Consider the following 25,212-nt stretch of genomic DNA (forward strand, 5'->3'; position numbering starts at 1 on the left):
TTAGGAATCAGGGTCAGGCTGGACCTGGAAAACTCTGGGGCATGATAGCTGTCTATAATCCTTAAACTCCCAGGAAAGCTTGAATTTCGTAATAGACACAATCCCTCCCAATGCCAAAATGGCATTTTTCTGGAGGTAGAAGATGGCTCACTGTATATACCAACAGCACATGGTAACCCTGGTCCTCTGTGTATATTCTGGACATTCCTCAAAGCATTTTGTATTATTAATTGGCTATCCATCACCCAGAGATCAAAGTCAGACAAAGCTCATCATCTGGAACCTTCCATGCCCACACCATGCTAGAAGTACAGAGCTCACACACAACTCCCTGCAGTTCTCTAAAAATATGCCCTTCACAGCAATAATCAGTTTCCGTCTCTTGAGGCACCATTGAAATCTCCTGGAACCAGAGCCAAGTTGAGCCTAATGAATCAACCTGGCCCTTCAACAGAACACGGTTCTTTAGAATTGATGCTCTATTCAAGGGTGCCAGGAGAATGCGGGATAGACTTTATCTATCGTACTTTATGGATTTGGGGCTTCTTTTTGTCTACGCTACAAGTTGACTTTGCCCCTTCAGTTCACAGAACAATTGATTTAGCTTCCTTTTCTCAAATTGTCACCATTTTCTGGTCCTGCCTTACTTATGTTACACCTAGGCTCCCTTGGCTGATATTTTGGGTGATTTAAACTTTTCAGCCTCACATTCTGAATTTCTTGGTTTACTACCACAGATGGCTGGTCACATCCATTGTGGGTAACTTTACAGTCTCTTAGAGAATATTCCTTTTCTGGGTAAGCTTGCTGTAATACTTAATGGGAATGTACTGGTTTTGGACTGGAGGTATGCAGCAAGCCTCTCACCCTAAGTCACTCTGCACTGTGACTTTACAGTTGTGGTTTTCCTTTGGCCCAAATAAGGAAGCCCAGAGCTCACTCTACTTAGATGATGTGGGAACATGTCCACCCAGCCCTGAAGCCTTCACACTGGCTGACAACACACTGTCAGCTGTCCCCAAACGGGATCTGCCTGTTGTACTTACATGTAATAACTGTCCTTCCTTTACTCTTGTCCTTGCTCATCTATTCCTGCTTCTAATATTTTTGGTTTCTTTGGCTTCATCTTCCCTTTCTGGCTCTGAAACCCCAGCTTTTATGTTACTAATCCTTTGATTGGTCGTCCCATCCCTGGCCCCAGTGGGCCCTGTCCCACCCATTGAATCACTATACCTTTGCCATCCTCTGCCTCCTGCCCCTGCTGGGCTTCTTTCATCTCATCTACAGTTTGAACAGACAAGTTTTGCCTACATCACAGTTTTGTGGGGGATTCTGACCTGTGTGAACATTAAAAACCAAAGGCTCAGGTGCCTGGGTAGCTGAGTTGGTTAAGGTTCTGACCCTTGGTTTTGGCTGAGGTCATGATCTCAGGGCCCCGGGGATCAAGCCTCGGGTCAGGCTCCACGCTCAAAGGGTGGTGCGCGTGTCTGCTTAAGCATTTTCTCTCACTCTCCCTCTCCCTCTTCCCCTGCTCTTTCTCTCCCTCTGTCCCCTCCTGCACATGCACTCTCTCTCTAAAATAAAGAAATCTTTATCTTATTAAATATTTTATTTAATTATCTGTCAGAGAGAGAGAGAGAGAGCGTGCACAAGCAGGGTGAGCAGCAGGCAGAGGGAGAATCAGGCTCCCCTCTGGGCAGACAGCCCAATGTGGGGCTTGATTCCAGGACCCTGGGATCATGACCTGACCTGAAAGCAGATGCTTAATGGACTGAGCCAACCAGGCGTCCCTTAAATAAAGAAATCTTAAAAAATAAAAAAAAATTAGTAGAGGTATTAGTAGAGGAATCCTGAAATTTACAAATACTTTCAAAAACATTAGGCATTCAGGAATAATTTAATGCATCTCTTTTCCTTGTTTGAATATGGAGCATATGATGTTGAACTCCTTCACTACACAGATTCAAGCCACTGTCGATTTTGACACCATATTCCTGAATTTTGATTTTTTATGGTCTCCACTAGGCACTTGATGGCCATATTATGATGCGTCCTTACTGCAATTCTTTCCTCGCCTGCAGTCTTCTCAGCAGTCCTTCAACCAACCATTCTGATTGCTCTTTGGAGGTTCCTTTTCCTTTGTTCACACCTACAATGTTGGTGTTTTCTTAGGCTCCATCCCTCTGTACACACTTCCCTGGGCAGGCCACACTGACTTTTCAGTGGGTTTCTCAACCGAGCCTACTTTCTCTCTTACCTGAAACACTCCTCTCTACCCTTTTACTTGTTTGAAGTCTCCACCGTCGGTTTTTCCCCACCCGTGTCTGGGTAGGCCCCACGGCCTTTACTTAGCCCACCCAGGTAAGCAGCACCCGTCTGCCTGCCCTCCCATCAGTCTGTGCATTCTGATGTTAGGGACCACGCCGAGATCGCCCCTCTCTGCATCTCCAGTGCCAGCCCTGTTCCGGGGCTTGAGCCCGCGTCCAAAAACGGAATGTCTACTAAATGAAAGAACGAGTAAAACCCTGTCCCACGAAAGGGCCGGGGTGACCACAACTGGGGGCCTACAAGCCGGGCGGTAGAGCAGAACCCCCCAGCAGGGGGCTGAGGCGGCCGGGGTCGGGCAGTAAGGTTTCTTACAGGTCACCATCGAGCCACCGGCTACAGCCCCTCGCCCCCCGCGAGGCGAGGCCGAAGAAGTCGCATTGGCCCTTCGCCAGCCCCTGCCAGCCGCCCCACCCCCTGCAGCCTAACGACCGCCGACCACCGCCTCCGCCGCGCTCTTGCAGCGCGCGTCGCTCTTGGCCCCGTTGGGCCACCGTTGCTCTCTACACCGCCGCGCCCCTGACCCGGAAGAGCATTCTCCCTAGCAACTGCGGGACCGCCGCGGCGCCAGCCTCCCGGGAGCAACGGTGAGGCCTCCCCGCCCCCTTCCCGCTCGCCTCACCTCGACCCCTTCCCTGGACTGGCCCCAGGTCTGGCCTGCCGGGTCTCCGCAGCCCTTACAGGGGCACCTGCGGCAGGGGCAGCGGCCCCGGGCGAACGCCCTCCGCTTCTGGCATCGCTGCCCGGCTCCAGCGTCGCCCCTGCCCACCACCAGCCCCCAGCTCTCGGCCGACCAGGCCTGCCAGGCCCGGCTTTTCGGGCCGGTCCTCCCTTGTAGCCCCCTTAGGGGCGCGGTTAGAAAAGCCAGAATTAAACAGAGCCTGTTGCTGTAAAGAGGACGCTTCCCGAGGCTCTGGTCACCTGTGGACGCGTTCTCATGGGCCCTGATATAGATGTTCGGGACTGGCAGGGATGGAGCATTTGAGGAGCCTTTAAACAGCAGCCACTTAACTAGAATACTTGATGTTTGCCTGCTGCTTTGCGTTTTCCAAAGTGATGTATTTTATCTGCTTTGTTGTCTTGGAGACTCATGTAATCGAACCTTTCGAACTGATCCTTTTCCGGAGATGACGTTTTCTGTTTTTAGTGATGTGCGGTTAGTCTTATGTAGCTTAGATTTTGTGTCTTCCAATCATCTACAGAAGGAACTCTCCCTGGGACTGATTAAGTTTGGGAAAAATTTCAAGTGAAATTTGCTACGTTGAAGAAAGTAGGGGCAGGTGTTTTTAATATCTCTGACTTATATTTGAAAAGATACCGTGACACTGAAAACCTCCCTCGATTGAATTTGTATGTGGTACTAAGAAAACTCTAAACCTTGTTTGAACATTGTTGGATAACAACTTTATGCTTAATCTAATGATGGAGCTAAAACTGAGGCATGTGAAAAATTTTCAGGAATGACATTTGCAGGAATTTCGGTACCAAAATCCACTATTCAACGCAGTGTAATTTCGTATTAGTTCAGTAAGTATTTAATAAGCACCCACAGTGTTATATTATGTGAAAGGATATACAATAAGAGTGTATAGATTAAATTATTGGGAAAACTATAAAGCAGCACTTGTTTAAATGCAAAATCAGAGGGAGGAGAGATCAGTGTGGGCTGGAATTTTCTGTATTATGTTTATGGATTATATCTCTAAAGTATGGATACTGTTTGTATTTGTAGTGGAGGGGACAGGGAATCCTAAATAGTTTCTTATGTTCTTAAGGGTTTTGGGAAATAGTTGCAAGTGACATTTTGTAGTTTTTATTTAACGCTCTACGGTTCTTGATTGCAATATCTGTTTCTTTCATTCTTAGTACAAACCTGGCATTTTTCCTGTTTGAGATCTAAATGAATATGACTTAGAGTAGGGGGCTTTGTCACCTAAGAGATTCATTCCTTTGCTTCTGTGATGGTCTTACTTTTATATGAGTCACCATTGTTTTCAGTAGAGTTGGTTACTAGGTCATATGTACTTAAGACGCTTGTGAAATGTTGCTCTTTATTCATTTGACAGGTATTTCCAGAGTGCCCCCATATATCAGGCATTGTATCAAGAAATACCAAAAACAAGTTGCTCAGCAAGTAGTAATTCTGCTTTATCTACGACGTGTGTGTGTATTTGTGTGTTTTACTTATCAGCCTTTGATGCTCAGCAGTTGCCTAGAGAAATGTATTTTTTTTCCTTAAGGATTGAATAGGGATTTTAGGTTTAATTACTTTGGACATCCTCCAAAGATTCATTAAGGAAACCTCTTAGGATGTTTCATTGCTTTCTTATAGGTTTAGTGCCCATTTATTCACTTGTTCAACAAATATTTGAGTGTTTATTGGGTACACCATGTTTGGCCTTGGAAATTGGGGGGAGTGAATGCATCTCTGGCCCCGGTCTTCAGCAGATGATACCAAATAATCATGTGAATGTAAAACTGCAACAGTGACCCTATTTGATTTAGGGAACTCACTGGAAAGACATTTATTTGAACTAAGATCTGAAGGATGCACAGGAAAGGAAGAGTGTTCCAGTCAGAGCAAACAGCAAGGGCAAAGATGGTGGGGTTCATGGGGAGGATGGGGATTTAGGGTGCAGCTCTATGTAGAAAACAGGAAGAGTGTTGAAGAATCTGGTGGGAGAGGGGGACTGGCCCTTGTAAGCAGGTTGAGTTTTTCTTTATTTTTGGAGTAAAGAGAAGCCTGTATAGAGTTTTACTTAGAGACTTACGCTGGATTGCAGATGGGGATGACACAGATTGTGTTTAAATAGTCTGCTTTGTATTTCTATTGCTCAGTATTTGTATTGTCTGTTTCCTTATTTCCTCAACATGCTCCCTCAGCTTTGTTGTAGTTAGAGGAAGCTTCCATGTCCTACCAGCGAGATGTGTCCACTTTTTTTTTTTTAAATTGGGACAAAAGGAATTTTAGGGATTAGTATTGGACATTTAGAAATTAGTTGATTTAAAATATTTTTGCATCAGTATGACTGCTAGGGCACTAACTTCTGTGACTTTTTTTTAAGATTTGTTTTATTTGAGAGAGAGGGAGTGAGCGAGCGCATGAGAGCACATAGGAGGGAGGCTTAGAGGGAGAGGGAGAGAGAGTCTTAAGTAGACGCCACTGAGTGCGGAGCTGGAGGTCGGGCTCAGTCTCAGGAACCAGAGATTATGACCTGAGCCGAAACTAAGAGTTGGACGCTTAACCAACTGAGCCACCCAATCCTCCTGTGACTGTTTCTTTTTAATTGTAGTAATAAAAACACATAATATAAAACTTACCCTCTTAACCATTTTTAAGTGTACAGTTCAGTGATGTTAACTATATTTCACTAGGACTTTTTTGTCTTGCAAAACTGAAACTCTGTACCCATTGAACAATTCCCTATTTCTATCCCCCTCCGCCCCCCGCTGAGCTTCTGGTGAGTTTGAGTTTTATTTATTGCTGTAAATGTTTTTTAAGAATCATATTTGTACCACATTTTATAGTACTCATCTCAGAATGCCTTCAGACCGGTTGATTTTGGATATTGGACTGGAAATGATTTTGAGATGGCTCAATATTTTAAGTACAAAAAAGTATAAGAAAGCATTTTCTCGGGTAGGGGAGATTTGTAAACTTTTATTTGCAGTTTCCCAGTTTATCTTAGACTTTGGATTCCTGCAGTGTTGTAGAACTAGCCTTGTAGAAACCAGTTTTTAGAATGTCCTTTGAACCTTCAGAAATTTTTTTTGTTTTATATGAGGAGTTGCTGTGGGAAGTAAAGTTCATTTTCATTCAAATACCAACGAGCACATGCACAAGTCAGACTGTGAGTGGGCCTGGAATGGTTCCATAGGTCCCTCTGAGGTCCAGCCATCTGTGGCATTACTGGCAATGTCAGGGAGACAGCCAGAATTCTTGTTGTCTTTATTAGATGGAGGCTGGTGGAGCTGTGCGAGATGCTCCTTTGTGTCACATTACTGGACGTAGAGGATTTGATAAGGACTTTTCTGATAGCACTTTGTTTGGAGCCATAGCAAGAACTTGATGCCCCAGAGTTGTAATTATGCGATTAACTCTCACATTGAGGCTGGAAGTGGTCCAAAGAAATTTATTTTCCTACTTTCTTTTTTATTGTGGTAAAATTTACTATCTTAACATTTTTAAGTGAATGGTTCAGTGGTATTAAATACATTCATAATGTGCAAACATCACCACCATCCATCTCCATAACTTTCTCATTTTTTTTTTTTATTTAAGATTTTATCTATTTATTCGACAGGGAGCAAGAGAGCACAAGCTAGGGGAGTGGCAGAGGGAGAAGGAGAAGCAGGCTCCCCTCTGAGCAGGGAGCCTGATGCAGGGCTTGATCCCAGGACCCTGGAATGACCTGAGCTGATGACAGACCTTAACTGACTGAGCCACCCACGCACCCCCATGACTATTTTTCATCTTGTAAAACTTAAACTTTGTGTCCATTAAACAATTTTGTATTCCCTCTCCCCAGCTTCTAGCAACCACTATTCTGCCTTCTGTCTCTATGATTTTGGGTACTCTGTGTACCTCAGAAGTGGAACTATACAGTAGTTATCTTTTTGTGACTGGCTTATTTCATTTAGCGTAATATTCTTAAGGTTCATCCATGTTGTAGCATATGTCAGAATTTCCTCCTTTTTTTTTTTTTTTTTAAAGATTTTATTTATTTATTTGACAGAGATAGAGACAGCCAGCGAGAGAGGGAACACAAGCAGGGGGAGTGGGAGAGGAAGAAGCAGGCTCATAGCGGAGGAGCCTGATGTGGGGGCTCGATCCCATAACGCCGGGATCACGCCCTGAGCCAAAGGCAGACGCTTAACCGCTGTGCCACCCAGGCGCCCCATAGAATTTCCTCCTTTTTAAAGGCTGAATAATATTCTATCATATGTATATACGACATTTTGCCTATCCATTCAACTGTTGATGAACACTTGGGCTGCTTCCACGTTTTAGCTATTGTGAGTGATGCTGCTATGAACATGGGAGTACAATCCAACTACTTTTTTTTTTTTTTAAACATTTTATTTATTTATTTGGCAGAGATAGACCACAAGCAGGGGAAGCAGCAGGGAGAGGGAGAAGCAGACTCCCAGCTGAGAAGGGAGCCTGATGCATGGCTCAATCCCAGGATCCTGGGATCATGACCTGAGCTGAAGGCAGATGCTTACCTGACTGAGCCACCCAGGCGCCCCAACATCCAGCTACTTTTAATTCCTTTCTTACATCCTAATACAGCTGCCTCTGGGATGCACTAATGTCGGCAGACGAGACAGTGTTCACACAAAGTACAGTGAAAATGTCACTGATGACACCTGGGGCTGATAAGGGCTGATGGAGGTACTTTGCCTCAGAAAATGCCTTCTAATTAGAAAGTAAAGAAGAGGACAGGGGTTATTATTTATGGAGCCCTCTCCCCTCCTGTATGTCAAATAATTCGTATGCTTTATGTCATTTAATATCAATTGTTAAATGAGAAAGATGGTGTTGACTCTTATACTGATAAGAAAATTGAGGCTCAGGGAGTTAAGTCATAAGGCAGTATGTGTTAGGACCAAAGTATGCACCCATGTCTGATTCCAAAGCCCATATTCCTTCCACAGCACTGCATCATGCAACTTCTCTAAATCAGGTTCTGATTTCAGTATAAATGCTGGGCTTGAGAATATCAACATAAATACTATAGGGACTATAAAGAAAAGGGCAAGTAATGAAATAGGCTGACATAGTAGGAAGTTTAAAAAATCTTTAAAATGAAGGAAAATATTGTTAGAGTATCTGGTAGACTGGAGAGTTTGGGTACCCAAACCAGGAGGAAGCAGAAAATCATGATGCTAATTGAGGAACTCTGCTCTTTAGATTCCTCGGCAGGTTTCCTTTAATGAAATTGGATTGTTTCTAACTCCCATTAGGCTTTGATGAGGAAGAGAGGTTTGTAGTGATTGTCTAGGTGCTGAGGGATTCAGAGAAAGGCCCCAGACATTTCTCTTTAACTTCTCGTTTAGAGAGCATTTCTCCACATGGGAAACAGTTGCTTCTTTCTCTTTGCCATGGTCAGCTTTAATCCATTTTAAAGGGTTGAATATGAAACTATAGCAACAGTTATGATACTAGGGAGGAGAAATAGCACATTATTATTTTTGTTTAATTCTACTTAAAATAAAAGCAACAATTTACATGGTTTGTTATTCTTTTTAGTTATTTTACGTTTTTTAAATGAAAAAATATTTGAGTTGTTCAGAGCTCTTTTGCTCCAATAAGACATTTGTTTTCTTTATGATTTACTGAATTTTACCAGTTTAAATCAGTCTTTCTTAATAGTTCGGAAGTAAGGGTGCATTCTGAATTGTAAATAAAATGCACAGTGTTAACAGGGAATAATTTTATATGAATGAATTAGGGCCCAATTTGTAATTGAAGGATTATTAATTGCTGGTTATGACTGTGCTTTTTAAAGCTGATGTACTGAGGAATAGTTGACATATTACAAGCTGTATGTATTTAAGGTGTACAGTTTGTTAAGTTTAAAAAAATTTTTTTAAAGCTTTTTAAGTATTCTCTATACCTACCATGGCTTGAACTCGTAACCCTGAGATCAGGAGTTGCATGTTCCACTGACTGAGCCAGCCAGATGCCCCCAGTTTGTTAAATTTGACATGTGTATGTATTCATCATCACAAACAATATTGTGAATATATCCATCACCTTCATATCCCTGGCTCCTTGGCCCCCATCCCAGATAACCACAGATCTTTCTGTCACTGTATGTTAATTTTCACTTCCTAGAATTTCCTAGAATTTTATATAAATGGAATCATACAGCATGTAGTTATAGTGCATCAGTAGTTGATTACTCTTTAATGCTAGTAATATTCCTTTGTATGGGTGTACCACAGTTTACTAAATCATTCACTTACTGATGGACATATTGGTTGCTTCCAGTTTTTAACTGGTAACGAAGGCTGCTAATGAAAATTTGTGTACGAGTCTTTTGTGGACATATACTTTTATTTCTCTTTATATGGTATGCTTAACTTTGAAAGAAACTGTCAGAGTTTTCCAAGTACTATTTAGCATTCTCACCAGCAGTGTATAAGAGGTCCAGTTCTTCGACATCCTTGTCAACACTTGGTATGGTCAGTCTTTTTAACTTCAGACATTGTAGGAGAGGTGTAGTGATACCTCATAGTGGTCTTGATTTGTCTTTCTCTAATGACTAGTGATGCTGAGTATCTTTTCATGAACTTATTTGTTAGCCATAAAGCTTCTTTGGTGAAATGTCTAGATCTTTTGTCCATTTTTAATTGGGTTCTGTGTTTTCTTATTACTGAGTTTTAGAAGTTCTTTATAGGGGCGCCTGGGTGGCACAGCGGTTAGGCATCTGCCTTTGGCTCAGGGCGTGATCCCGGCATTATGGGATCGAGCCCCACATCAGGCTCCTCCGCTATGAGCCTGCTTCTTCCTCTCCCACTCCCCCTGCTTGTGTTCCCTCTCTCGCTGGCTGTCTCTATCTCTGTCGAATAAATAAATAAAATCTTTTAGAAAAAAAAGTTCTTGGGGCGCCTGGGTGGCACAGCGGTTGGGCGTCTGCCTTCGGCTCAGGGCGTGATCCTGGCGTTATGGGATCGAGCCCCACATCAGGCTCCTCCGCTATGAGCCTGCTTCTTCCTTTCCCACTCCCCCTGCTTGTGTTCCCTCTCTCGCTGGCTGTCTCTATCTCTGTCAAATAAATAAATAAATAATCTTTAAAAAAAAATTAAAAAAAGTTCTTTGTAAATTCTGAATGTAAATTCTTTTTCAGCAGGTATTTTTTCCTAGTCTCTTTATTCTCTTACTACTGTCTTTTGAAGAGCAAAAGCTCTTAATTTTAATAAAGTCCAAATTAGAATTTTTTTTTTTGTTGATATTTTTGTTGCTTTACCTAAGAAATCTTTTCCTAGTTAATATCACTGAAACATTCTCCTGTGTTCTAGGAGTTTTTGTTTTAGGTTTTAGATTTAGATCTACGATCCACTTTGAGTTATTTTTGTGTATAGTAAAAAGTATGGATTAAAGTTCATTTTTTTCACATATAGAACCCAATTGTTCTAGAATCATTTGTTGAAAAGGCTATTCCTTCAGTAAATTGCCTTCCACGTAGGCTAAAAAATCTCCTTATATATGTGTTCTATTTCTGGACTCTTTTCTCTTCCATTGATCTGTTTGGCTTGATGCCAACACCACATCGATTTGATGACTATAGTTTTATAGTAGGACTTGAAGTCAGATGGGGTAAGTCCTTCAGTTTTGCTGTGTTCTTTTTACAGATTTTGGCTCTTTGAGGTCTTTTTCATTTCTATATTAATTTTAGAATCAGCTTGTCAGCTTTTCCAAAAAGTCGGCTTGAGAATTTGAGATGGTATTATATCTATAGATCAGTTTGAGGAGAATTACCATCTTTTTTTTAAAAGATTTATTTTATGTATTTTTGAGAGAGAGAGTGCTTGCATATGCAAGTGGGGGAAGGGGCAAAGGGAGAGAATATCAGCAGACTCCTGCTGAGCTCGGAGCCTGAGGCGGGGCTGGATCCCACGACCCATGAGATCAGGACTTGAGCCAAAGCTTGAGTCAGAGGCTTAACCGACTGAGCCACCCAGGTGCCCCAAGGAGAATTACCATCTTAATGATGTCTTCCAATCCATGTAAATGCTATAGTCTCCATTTATTTAGAATTTTTTTTTAAATTTCTCTCAGCAATATTTTGTAGTTTTCACTGGGCAAATCTTATACATCTTTTGTCAGAGTTATCCCTATGTATTTCATATATATTTTCTAATTTATTATTTTTTAATTGTGTAGTTGGCATACAATGTTACAAGAGTTTCAGGTGTACAGCATAGTATATTTCATATTTTTTGATGCTATTGAAATGTTGGTTTTTCAAATTTGTGTTTTTGACTGTTGCCACTATATAGAAATATGATTGATTTTTTTGTACCCTGCTCTTCTCTGTCAACTAGGATATGCTCACTTATTCCATTGGCTTTTTAAAATAGATTCCACTGGATTTTTTATATAAAGATTATGTCACCTGTGAATACAATTTTACTTCTTTCTTTCTAATCTTTTTTTTTTTTTTTCTTGTTGCATTGGATATAATTCCCAGTACAGTGTTAAATAGAAGCGATGAAAGCAGACATATTTGTCTTGTTCTGATCTTAGGAAAAAAGAGCTCAGTCTTTCACCATTAAGTATGATGATAGCTGTAGACTTTTTATGTTCTTTGTCAGTGAGGAAGTTTCCTTCTATTCCTAGTTTGCTGAGAGATTTTTTTGAAAAGAAATTGTTTTTGACAAATGCTTTTTCTGAGTCTACTGAGATGAGCATATGGTTTTTCATTTTTAGTTTAATATGGTGAATTATATTGATTTTCAAATATTAGAACTAACATTGCGTTCTTGAAATAAATCCTACTTTGTCCTGATGTCTTATTAGTTTTTTTTTTATATTGTTGGAATTGTAAAATTTTGTTAAAAAATTTTGTATCTACGGTTGGGACAGATACTGGTTTGAGATGTTTTTTCTTGTAGTGTCTTTTTGTTATGGTATCAGTGTAATGCTGGCACATTGGATGAGTTGGAAAGTATCCTTTTCCTTTAATTTTCTGAAATAGTTTGCATCTGTTATTTCCTTTTGCCTTAAGGACTTCCTTTGACGTATCTAGTATTGCATATTTGCTGGTGATGATTATTTCAGCTTTCACATGTCTGGAAAAGTTTGTATTTTGCCTTTTTAAAGAAAGATTTTATTTATTTTAGAGAGCGAGCGAGGAGGGGGAGGGGCAGAAAGAGAAGGAGAGAGAGAATCTCAAGCAGACTCTGTACTGAGCACAGAGCCGATGAGGGGCTTGATCCCATGACCCTGATAATCATGACCTGAGCTGAAGCAACAGTTGGTTGGTGGGGCGCCTGGGTGGCACAGCGGTTAAGCGTCTGCCTTCGGCTCAGGGCCTGATCCCGGCGTTATGGGATCGAGCCCCACGTGGCTCTTCCGTTGTGAGCCTGCTTCTTCCTCTCCCACTTACCCTGCTTGTGTTCCCTCTCTCACTGGCTGTCTCTATCTCTGTTGAATAAATAAATAAAATCTTAAAAAAAAAAAAGAGTTGGATGGTTAACTGACTGTGCCGCCCAGGTGCCCCTTGCCCTTATTTTTGAAAGATATATTTGCTACATAAAGAATTCTGGATTGACAGTTTTTTCCATTGGTGTTATAAGGATATATTTTTTAAAGATTTTATTTATTTATTTGGCAGAGAGAGCACAAGCAGGGGGAGTGGCAAAGGGAGAGGGAGAAGCGGACTCCCCACTGAGCATGGAGACTCATGTGGGGCTCCATCCCAGGACTTTGGGATTGTGACCTGAGTTGAAAGCAGATGCTTAACTGTGCCCCTGTTATAAGGATTTGGACTCACTGCCTTCTACCTTGCTTATGTCTGACAAGAGATCTGATATCCTTACCTCTGTTTCTCTATACTTGATGTGTATTTTTTCTCTGCTGCTTTTACAGTTTTCCCTTTCAACTGTTTTTAAGCAATTTAATTATAGTGTGTCTTACTATAGTTTTCTTTTGGTGTGTGTGATTTGTGTCATTAAACATCTTGGATTTGTGGTTCTGTAGTTCTTATCAAATTTGGAAAACTTTTGGCTGTTATTTTTTCAAATATTTTTCTTTCTCCACTTCCCCTCCCCACTTTACAGATTTGAATTACACATATATTAGGTTGCTTGAAGTTGTCTCCTAGCTCTCTTAATTTTTTCTTTTTTCTTTGTTTTTCATTTTGGATAGTTCCTATTGCTTTATTAATTTTTTCTTCAGTAGTGTCTAACCTATTGTTAATCCCATCCAGTGTATTTTTCATCTCAGGCAGCAGAGTTTTTATCTCTAGACCCTGAGATCACTATCTGAGCCGAAAGCAAGAGTTGGATGCTTAATCAACTGTGCCACTTAGGTGCCCCAATATCTTTGATGTCTCTTAACCCATTCAGTCTTTCGTCTTTTTGAATATATGGAATACAGTTCTAATAACTACTACTTTCCTGTCCTTTTTTGTTATTTCCATACAATTCTACATTGTTTGTCTTTGTCTTTCTGTCTCTCTTTTTCTCTCTCACACACCTTATTTATTAAAGGAAGTAATGCGGGGCACCTGGGTGGCTCAGTCAGTTGAGTGTCTGACTCTTGATTTTGGCTCAGGTCATGATCTCAGGGTTGTGGGATTGAGCCCCTCGTCAGATTCTGCACTCAGTGCAGAGTCTGCTTGTCCCTCTCTCTCTGCTCCTCCCCCTGCACACTCTCTTTCTTTGTCTCTAAAATAAATAAATAAAATCTTTAAAAAAATAAAGGAAGTAATGCAAGATATTTAATAATTTCTTTATCTTGTATGTTTGGAAACAGGCTTATGAAAGTTAGGTAGTTTGGTTTGGGCAGGGTTAGATAATTAATGTTCAGATATAAATCTAGGTTTTTCACAACATCTGCCCTTTCTGTTGTTACTTCTGCCTCAATAGGAGGGATAGACAAATACAGAACTAAAAATAGTAGGGAAGGCACCATAATAGAGAAGAATTATGCAGGATCATAATGGAGTAGGTAGTTTAAAAAGGCTTTTGAGGATGCAGGAAGCTTTTGGGATGAAACCTCAAGGACAGGTAAGATTTTGCAGGTTGTTCTTTTTTTTTTTTTAAAGATTAAAAAAAAAACTATTTATTTGACACAGAGAGAGACAGAGCACACAAGCAGGGAGAGCAACAGGCAGAGGGAGAGGGAGAAGCAGACTCCTCACTGAGTGAAGAGCTCGATGTGGGGCTCGATCCCAGGACCTGAGATCATGACCTGAGCCGAAGGCAGACCCTTAACTGTCTGAGCCACGCAGGCCTTCCCCCCTCCGCCCCCTGATTTTGCAGGTTGTTCTAATGAGGGTGAAGCATTTGAGGAGGAGAGAAGAGTGTATTGCAATATGTGGGTTTGGAAGATTGGGGCATGTGTTTAGCTGAATTGGTTTTGAATTTGGAAAGCAGATGACTAGGGAGGTTGGACTGAATTGTGGAGTATTTTTGATGTCTGACTTTAACACCACTTTTAATATATCTTGTCTCCAAATGCTCATGCTTCTGACACAGGGATGGTGTCTTTTAAAATTTCTTTTCATTACTTAGTACAGTTTTGTGTATAATTCACAGGTTTATTATTCGATTAATAACGTTTTCTTACTATAGTACACTTGGTTCTGCTTTATTACTACTTGTGATTGCATTGTTTATTGTATAAGANTTATTTATTTGACAGAGATAGAGACAGCCAGCGAGAGAGGGAACACAAGCAAGGGGGAGTGGGAGAGGAAGAAGCAGGCTCATAGCGGAAGAGCCTGATGTGGGGCTCGATCCCATAACGCCGGAATCATGCCCTGAGACGAAGGCAGACGCCTAACCGCTGTGCCACCCAGGCGCCCCTGTATAAGAAGTCTTAATCTTGTATTCATAAAATTCCTTGCAAAGAAGTTAGCATACTTTATGCTAATTCATTTATTGATTGTCTCAGCAGTCAGTTTACCATACGCAAAGAGTATCCCACTTTCTCAGGCATCCAGAATCCTGCTTCAACTTAAGGATCATTGTGTAATCTTGTACTGTTCTAATGAAAGAAATGCTCAGATGATAGTGTTGTGGGCACAGCCCAAGCCTGGTTCTCTGGGACTTTTTTTTACTTCTGGCTGGTAGGGAGGAGTACATGTGGTACTGTCTTTGAACTCCCAAGTGCCCACTACTTGCAGAGTTGGCTCTGATACCGCAAGTACTCAACTGTACTCACTCTCATCTTTGTACAGTATCTCAATCGAGAGCTGAAGTTTCAACCAGGGTTTCATTGAATTTCAATCAATTAAAAACTAATTAGTACAAAAATGTCTTACTGTTCAAATTGCATCATTCTTCCTGCAATGCTTTTAATTTTCTTATGCAAACCTTTTTACTCTGGAGTTCTGGCAAGTGCTCTCTTGGCTGGAGCTTCCTGAAGTGATTGCTAGTGGTTCTCAGTGAGTCTGATCAAAGAGTGCATTGCCCTTCGCTGTAAACTCTCCCTACACCTGTGAATCTCCTTGCTAATGCAACTTCAGAAGAAAAGATGAAAATCAAGGATTTTGCTAACTCCTAAAAAGTGTCTACCTAGGAGATGACAGAACCAAGCAGATTTTCAGTGGCTAACACTGAATCTAGAATTAAAAGACTGTATATGTCTTTACATGCAATCTGTACAGTGTTTTTTTGTTTTACTTTTTTTATTTGAGTATAGTTGACACAATGCGACATTAGTTTCAAGTGTACAACATAATGATCCAGTTTCTTTATACATTGTGCTGTGCTCACAAGTATAGCTACCACCTGTCACTGTACAAAGCTGTTACAAGATCATTGGCTATATGCTATGTGTTTTTAATCCCATATCGTTTGTTTGTTTTTAAATTATGGTCTTTTTTTATTAAATACTGAGAAGTTGTAAAATAATATATGAAAAATATGTGTAAGGTATACAGAATAATAGGACAATGAGTATCCATATAACAACCCGCCAGTGTCATTGCCATTGAAGATCTATGTTCTTGTTTGTAATCCTACCCCTTCTTTTCCCTTTCAGAGGTAACCTGAGTTTTGTATTTTCTTTATACCACATCCTTTGTATCCTTAAGCTGTTGTTTAATTTTGCATGTTTTTGAGATTTGTAGAATAGAATCATAATGCAGGTATTTTTCAATGATTTGCTTCTCCCTAGAACATCATGTGTGTCTGCTTTGGTCACATTTTGCCAATAATGAATCCTGGCCTGCTTGTATTTAGGAGCATAAAATTATTTCTTAATAATTTAACTTACTAGTCTCATAAAGAATAAGAGTCATATGTTTCTGCCTTTTAGAAATAAAAAAAAAAGATAATGCTTTCTGACTGGATACAAATAAATCAGTTTCCTTTAAGGGCGTCCATGTCCATGTACTCTACAACTCTTCTCTCAGGCCATACCTTAGTGAGTGGGCAGAAGTCCTTGATGGTGGCTCATTTTTCCTGTCTTTCCCCTTCTACTTTACCTTGGGCAGCCTGGACGTTCCTCAAATAGGTATGGTTTCAGGGTTCTTTATCCTGACTGCACATAAGAATGATACCATGCCTATGCCAAAGACTGGCAAATTAAATTTCAATATTTCTTTTCGTGACTGTTCCTATCTTTTGCCTTTTTTTTTTTTGTTTAACTTTGTTTTAATTGAGTTTGCTTCTTTCATATTAATTTGTAGGTCTTGACCTCTTGACATATTCTATATATAAATCCTTGGATTCTTTTTTTTTTTTAAAGATTTATTTATTTGAGAGAGACACAGAGAGAGAGCGCGAGTGCACAGAGGTAGAATGAGAGGGAGAAGCAGACTCCCTGCAGGGCAGAGAACCTGACTTGGGGCTCCATCCCAGGACCCTGAGACCATGACCTGAACCAAAAGCAGACACTTAACCGACTGAGCCATCCAGGAGCCCCTAAATCCTTGAATTCTTATATGTTGCCAATATTTTCTCTCAGTCTGTTGTTTTGTCTTTTTATGGCTGCTTTTGGTGTACAGAAGTTTTTAATTTTTTAAAATTTGAGTCTTTTTCTCTATGTTTCTGTGTTTTTTGTCTTAACTAAGAAGGCTTCCTTTACCCATTTAAGCAATTTTTCCCCTATATTTTCTCTTAATACATTTATAATTTTACTTCTAACATTTAGCACTTTAAGCCAACTGCAGTCTTATTTTTTATGTATTGTAATAAGGATGTAACTATTTTTCTCTAAACAGCCAGTTGTCCCATTATCTTGACTGATTGAAGTGAACATAACCTCAAGATTGTATTGTTTTCATAATAGAATATGAAGTTTAGAACTAAATCAGTTTTCCTTTCTCTTATCTCCTCCCAGTTCAAAACGCTTGCATCTCTTAATAGCCAGCATTCTCTCAGATCTGCAGTTGGACTCAACAGATTCAAACCTCTGCACAATCTTCTTTAGCCTTTTTCTGGAAAATCGGATAGTCTGCTTCCTGTCATAATGCCGCTTTCCCTGGGCATAAAGACAATCTTTGCATGCCTTTCTTCCTTTTCTTCCTTCCTTCCTTTCCTCTCTCCTCCCTCCCTCCCTTCCCTCCCCTTCCTCCCCTCTGCTCCCCTCCCCTTCCTCCCTTCCTTCCAACAATTTATTTATTTGAGAGAGAGCATGAGTGTGCGCATGTAGGGGGGTGGGGGTGGGGGGAGGGACAGAGGGAGGGGGAGAATCCCAAGCTGACTCTGCGTTGATCATGGAGCCCAACTTGGGGCTTGATCTCAAGACTCCGAGATCATGACCTGAGCAGAAATCAAGAATCCCTCGCCTGACTGAACTGCTCAGGTGCCCTGAAGGAAAATCTTTGCCTTTCTTATACTGTGTGTCACTTTGTGCGGTTGGTGCTTGGCACACTTCTTGCGGAAAGTCTGGTGGGTTTTAGGAATGTTCACCATGTTTGTGAGTGGTCTTCCCCCACTGATTTGAATATAAATTTTTAAAATTTTTGAAGAGTCTCTTTTAGACTTTTTTAAAAATTATTTTCTTAGAGTCTCTTTCTAGACTGTTTTCCTCTTATATGTCTTTGTCTATTTTGAGTAATGTCATACTCCTTTTTAAAAATTATTTAAGGGGCGCCTGGGTGGCACAGCGGTTAAGCGTCTGCCTTCGGCTCAGGGCGTGATCCCGGCGTTATGGGATCGAGCCCCACATCAGGCTCCTCTGCTGTGGGCCTGCTTCTTCCTCTCCCATTCCCCCTGCTTGTGTTCCCTCTCTTGCTGGCTGTCTCTATCTCTGTCGAATAAATAAATAAAAAAATCTTTAAAAAAATTATTTAAAAATTTTAGTTCTGGTATAGTTAACATATAGTGTTATATTAGTTTCAGATATACAATATAGTGATTCAGTAATTCTATATGTTACTCAGTGCTCATCAAGGTAAGGGTACTGAATATCATACTCTTTTAATAACCATTACTTCATAGTATGTTTTGCAGTCTGATAGAGCAAATCTTTTCTTGTTACTCTTCTTTGCATACATTTTCCATCATTCTGTACATTTTTCTCTTCCATTTGATACTTAAATTTTTTTTTTTACTGTTGCGGAATTCACTTATCATAAAATTAACCATTTTAAAGGAAACAATTCAGTGGCATTTAATATATTCACAGTGTTGTACAATCATCCTTGGATGATTCCTAATGCCAAAAGAAAGGCCCATACCTATGCAGTAGTTGCTCCCTATTCTTCCCTCTCCCTGTCCTCTGGCAACCACCAATCTCTGTTATGTCTCTGTGCATTTACCTATTCCGGATATTTCATATACATGGAATCATATGTGACCTAGCCTCTGGCTTCTTTCACGTAGTATAATGTTTCTAAGATTCATCCATGTTGTAGCATGGGTTCGTTCCTTCAGACACACTCATTATTTATAGCTAAAAAAGATTCCATTTTATGTATATGCCACAATTTATTTATCCATTGATGGACATTTGGGTTGTTTCCACCTTTTGGCTATTATGAATAGTTCTGCTATGAACATGTGTGTATAGTGTTTAGATAATTATTTTCAGCTCTTTTGGGCATATGCCTAGAACTGGTGTTGCTGGGTCTTATGGTAATTCCATGTTTAACTTTTTGAGGAACTTCTAGACTGTTTTCCGTAGCGGCTGAACCATTTTACACATCTACCAGGAATTTATGAAAGTTCCACTTTCTCCACATCCTTGCCAATATTTGTTAATTTCTGGTTGTGTTTTGTTTTGTTATAGCTTTCTGAGTGAGTGTGAACGGAACCTCATTGTGGTTTTGATTTACATTTTCTTGATGGCTAACGATGTTGAACATGTTTTCATGCGTTTATTGCCCATGAATGTATCTTCTTTGGAATAATGTCTATTTGTATCCTTTGCCGTTTTTCTTCCATTTGATTCTTGAGATTGTCAATTTCTATAAAAAAGTCATGATTTGAATTTAATTGTGGTTACATTGTAATTTTTTGATTAATTTACAGATGACGTCTTTATAATATTGTGTCTTTGATCAAGAGTGGGGGTTTCTTTCTTTGTTTAGGTCTTCTGTGTTTTTAAAAATAATTTTAAAATTTAACTTAGATCTTATGTCAGTTTATTAATTTTATTCCCAGGCATTTTGTGATTTTGGTTACTACTTAGAACTTATCTTTCTCTCTGTCATGTTTTTAGATTATCATGGGCATATAGGAACGTTTGTCATAACTTATTTGTTGATTTTGAATCTGCCCTTTCTGCATTCTTGCTGAAATCATGAGTCTTAATAATTTGTAAGTATATCCTTTGATTTTCTAGGTCGACAGTCATATTATCTGTAAATATTGAAAACCTAGTCTCTTATCCAATATTTCTTCTTCTTACTAACTTTTTTGATTATATCGACTAGGACCTCTCTGGCACAGTGCTGAGTTGTCAGTGATATCCTGTCTGTAACATTATACCATTAAATACAATGTTTACTGTTTCTGACTTTTTAAAAAAAAGATTTTATTTATTTATTTATTAGGGAGAGAGGGCACAAGAGGGGGAAGGACAGAGAGAGGGAGAAGCTGAGCAGGGAACCCAATGAAGGGCTTGATCCCAGGACCCCGGGATCATGACCTGAGTTGATGGCAGATGCTTAACCAACTGAGCTACCCAGGTGCCCTGACTTATTATTGTTATTTTTTTAGTTAAGGAAGTGTCACAGTATTTCTTTATTTTCTAAGGTTTTTTTTTTTTTTAATGCTGTTTAATACTAATCGGTGATAAACTGTATAATGTTCTTTTTTGGGGCATTTATTAAGCAGTCCATCTCCCCCTGTTACTATGTAGTAAATCATATTAATATGTAGATTCTCTTAGAATATATCTTGAGCGTGATCCTCCATATGCTGTTGGGTTTCAGTTTTTTAATATTTTATTTAGGATTTTTGCATTTGTGTTCATATGTGAGATTGTCCTATATTATTATTATTATTACTACTTATGTGCTTTCTTTGTTTGGGTTTGAAATCTAGAATACAGTTAACATTTAGCATGTTAGGGGGTTTTTCATCTTTTTCTTTTTTTAAGATTTTATTTATTTATTTGAGAGAGAGCGTGTAAGCATGGGGGGAGGAAGGGGCAGAGAGAAGAGCAGGCTCCCCGCTGAGCAGGGAGCCTGACAGGGGTTTGATCCCAGGACTCTGGGATCATGACCTGAGCTGAAGGCAGATGCTTGACCAACTGAGCCACTCAAGCACCCCTCATCTTTTTCTGTACTTTGGAGTAGTTTACCTAACTTGGGAAGTAAGATATTTGCTTTTATATTTGTTTATGATATGGTATGTGTTCAATACTTACCTATTTTATTTTTTTGCTGTTGAATCTATTAATCTTTTTATCATTTGATATTTTGTGGTCACTTCTTTAATCCATCAGATTTGGTGTGCGGCAATCCATTTCCTTCCCTTATATAGTTGACCGTTGTTCCAAGGAACACCATTTATTGAGAAATCCATCTTTATTCCATTGATCTGAATTGACACCTTACTCATACAGTATTTACAAATTTAGATGTGTTTCTTAGCTTTATTAATTTATTTATCTTTGCTTCTTCCTTTTTTTTTTTTTTAAAGATTTTTAAAATTTATTTTGACAGAGAGAGAGCACCCAAGCAAGGGGAGAGGGAGAGAGAGGGGGGAGAACTGGGCTTCCCACTCTAACCAGGCTCCCCGCAGAGCAGGGAGCCTGATGCGGGTCTTGATCCCAGGACCCTGGAATCATGACCTGAGCTGAAGGCAGACACTTAATCAACTGAGCCACCCAGGTACCCCTTATCTTTGCTTCTTAACTGATATTTCTTGTATATTGAAGACCTGGAGCTTAGCAGAAGCACTCTGTCTACAGAGTGAAAAACTGTCTTGGCTTTCACATAGGATATGTGGCACGGGGGATCCACTGGAGGACACACACAGATTAGGCTGATAGTGATTTAGAAGTGGCTGGAGTTTGAAATGGGGCTGCTGTGAGAGGCCCTGATTAAAAATGGATGGATTAATGTGGATCTGCTCTAGAGTGAGTGTCACTGACTGAGAACTTGGAATTCCTGGCAGAGAGAAACCTCATGAAGTGGAGAGATGGTCCTGAGGGCTGCACAAGAACATACCCTGAGTCTCTTAGAACTGATTAAAGGGATGCTGGCTCCTAGCAAGGTGGAGATTCTGAGCTGGAAGGAACCTTTGATCCTCATCCCTTAAAATTGACTTAGACTTGTGCAAAGTATTTGAGGCCGTGGGGGACATTTTTGAATCAACTGGAATTTTGAATCTACTGGAAGACATTTTTGAATCTATTTTCTAGATTTTGGCTTCTGAAGGGAAGGATGGACTAGAGAAAGAGATGCAGCAAAATCAGAGAACAAACATGGTGCTCAGTGGGGAGAACTGGAGAATATGTTATTAGAGACATATAGTCATTATATTCCTGGGACAGTTTATAAATATTTAAAAAATAGTTATATATGACTTAGGTAAAGAATTAAAAATAGAATCAATTTCTTTATTATCCAGTTTTCTAATTGAGTATTAGTGGGATATAATAAAAAGGCTATTAATTTTTATAAACTGTATTTGGATATTGGATACTACTGAACTCATTCTAATATGTTTTCACTTGATTGCATTAGATTTTCTAGGTAGCAAGGATTTCATTTACCATTGATCATTTTGCCTCTTTTCTAATGTTTATACGGTCTTGTTTATAGCAATGACTAGCACCTTTAGAATGATATTAAATAACACTTAATAGCTGGCATCTTTTTCCTTGAAGCTAATAGGAATGCTTCTAGTGCTTTATGATTGTAAGCTATTTTCTGTTGCTGTTTTTTGTTTTAACTTTTTTCCTTTTTAAGCTTTATTTTTAAGTTAAGCTTTTTAGTTTGAGATACTTGTAGATTCACATGCAGTTGGAAGAAATAATACAGAGAGATCTTGTGGATACTTCACCCAGTTTCCTCTTGTGTAACTATAATATCACAACTAGGAAATTGATGTCAATACAATCCACTCATCTTATTTTGATTTCATCAGTTTTAGTCGTACTGGGGTGTGTGTGTGTGTGTGTATGTGTGTATGTGTGTATGTGTGTGTTTAGTTCTATCACGTCTGTAGATTTGTGTGACCACCAGTGCAGTCAGGATACAAAATAGGTCCTGCACAAGAATCTCTTGGGGTACCCTTTCATAGAAGCTACAGCCATCTCCCTCCTTCTCTGCCTTCTTAACCCTTGGCAACCAAGACACTCTCCTCTATCTCTCCAATTTGTCATTTCAAGAGTACTATAAATGGAACCATACAGTACATAACCTTTGAGATTGCTTCACTCCACGTAATTCCCTTGCAGTTCATCCAGGTTAGTGTATGTATCAATAGTTCGTTCCTGTTTATTGCGAGTAGTATTCCCTGGCATGAATGTACCACAGCTCGTTTCAGCATTTATCTGCTGAAGGGCACATCTGGGTTGTTTTTAGGCTATTACGAATAAAGTTTTGTCAGTTGATCAGTAATGTATCTTATCTTTTAGCATCTTTCCCCCGCTAGTGTAGGATCTAGTCTAAGGTCACACATGGCATTTAGTTGTCCTATTTCCTTTATCTTCTTTAATCTGGAAAAGTTCTTTTAGCCTTTGTCTTTTGTGACATTGATATTTTTGAAGAACAGCGTCCTCTTTTTTTTTTTTTTTTAAAAGGATGTTCCTCATTTGGTTTGTTTGATGTTTCCTCATGATTAAATTCAAGTTATGTATTATTCTTGGCCTGGATACTACATAAGAGGTGTTGTTTCCTAGAGGAATTCATCTTATTGCATTAGAAAACATTCTTTTTACTCCTAGTTTACTAAGAAGTCTTAATTCAGTATGGGTGTTGGGCGCACATTGTTAGGGCTTGGAGTCTAGGCCACTGGCTTGCCGGTGGCCCCACAAGCAGTGTAGGTAGTGTGCTACACAAATGACAAGGGTCTCTGGCTCAGTGAATGCAGTTCCATAGTAATCCTTGCAAGAAGTAGAAAAAAGAAAATGCCTTTCGGCTTCTATCTTCTTGATGATTTGATTCCATTCCATTAATTTACTAATCTAATATGTTAACAGGTTTCTACCATGGGTTCATGTTTTATAATTTTTAAAATTTAATGTTGGACTTAATATTTTATTTTTTGTATTAGTTTTGCATTTTTGTTCATAACAAAAATTCTTCTATAGTTCTGTGTTTGAAAGTGTGTGTGTGTGTGTGTGTGTTCTGTCTTTGTCATATTTGGTATCGAGGTTGTGTAGCCTCATGGGATAAATTGAAAAGCTTCCATAACATTGAAATTTAAAACTGTTTTGGCCTGGTGTCTTTAAAACTGTCTTGGCCTGGTGTAATTTGGGGGGAGTGTGTGGATCTTTGGCAGTGTTCTCTGGTTTCTACTCTGATTAAAGGTCTATTTAGGTTTTTACCTTTTTAAAAAAGTTCTTTCTCTGTCTTACTTTCCATTGCTCTTAGAATAAAGACCCAGGCTCTGCATTTGGGGTCATGTACTCTTCGCCTTGCCTATGTGTTGTGACCATTCTTTTATTTCTTCAGTTGCTACAGCTAGAAACCTCTGAGTCCTCCTAGATTTCCCCTCTTCTTATGCTCATACCAAGTCTTACCAATTCTGTTCTTTTTTTTTTTTTTTTTAAAGATTTTATTTATTTATTCAACAGAGATAGAGACAGCCAGCGAGAGCGGGAACACAAGCAGGGGGAGTGGGAGAGGAAGAAGCAGGCTCACAGCGGAGGAACCTGATGTGGGGCCTCGATCCCACAACGCTGGGATCACGCCCTGAGCCGAAGGCAGACGCTTAACCGCTGTGCCACCCAGGCGCCCCACCAATTCTGTTCTTAATTTGTATTTTGAGCCTGTCTCCTTTTTCCCATCCCTACTGCTACCTGAATCTTTCCAGTTGTCTTAACAGGTTTTTCAGTCTCCAGTCTCTCCTTCCAAATCAGCCTCTGAATGGCAGCCACAGTCATCATGGTAACATGCAAATCTGATCACGTTAGGCCCCTGTACAGAATTCTTTGGTGATTCCAGGGCAGAGCTTTACCCCAGTGCTTCTGACTTGGGTACAGGACTCCTTTTGCCTATCCCTGTTTTCCAGCTTCTAGCTTCCGTCAGCGCCCTGGCAGTCCAGCTGCCCCTCATTACGCAGAATTTCTTTGCCCCTGCTTGTTGCTGTTTGCCATCTGACCCCTTCTCAATCTCTTCTTCTTTGAGCATTTCTCACAAGCCTTCCTCTGAAAGCCCTCCCTGAGGGGACCTCTTCACCAACAGTTCACTAGTTCTCTCTGTGCAGCTACCTTACTTTTGCTCTTTTGTGACTGTAGTTCTCTTCTATTGAAACTATTTTTTAATGTCTTTTTCTGCTATATCCTGTGAGCTTTTTAAGGGCAGAAACTTTGCATGTCATGTTAGCACCATGCTTGGCTCCGTAGATTCTCAGACGTTTGTCGAATGAGTATAAGCTGTAGTTAGAGGCTTGTGAGAAAACTAATTTGATTGAAGCAGAAGGTTATAATAGGAGTAGGGAAGACAATAAGCCCGGATGGGCCAAAAGATTATGAAGGAACTGAAATGTTTGGCTAAGGAGTTTGGACTCTGTCCTTAGTTAGCAAGAGGGGTAGAGGAAGGAGGCAAGAGGAGGTAAGGTCATTTATTATTATTGTGC

General features: G+C 39.9%; 1 protein-coding gene across 5 annotated transcripts in view; it reads left to right on the top strand.

Annotated features, from left to right (window-relative positions):
* Positions 1 to 2,819: 2,819 nt before the first annotated feature.
* The window catches only part of DIS3L2 (DIS3 like 3'-5' exoribonuclease 2), a 344,092-nt gene continuing 321,699 nt past the window's right edge, over positions 2,820 to 25,212 (top strand). For all 5 annotated transcript variants that reach the window (XR_004623668.1, XR_004623670.1, XR_004623669.1 and 2 more), the window contains exon 1: positions 2,820 to 2,912. The gene's annotated coding sequence lies outside the window, so the exon portion shown is untranslated. The remainder of the gene's footprint in view (positions 2,913 to 25,212) is intronic.

Source organism: Ailuropoda melanoleuca, chromosome 2, assembly GCF_002007445.2.
Source record: "Ailuropoda melanoleuca isolate Jingjing chromosome 2, ASM200744v2, whole genome shotgun sequence".
In the NCBI taxonomy this organism is placed as follows: Eukaryota; Metazoa; Chordata; class Mammalia; order Carnivora; family Ursidae; genus Ailuropoda; species Ailuropoda melanoleuca.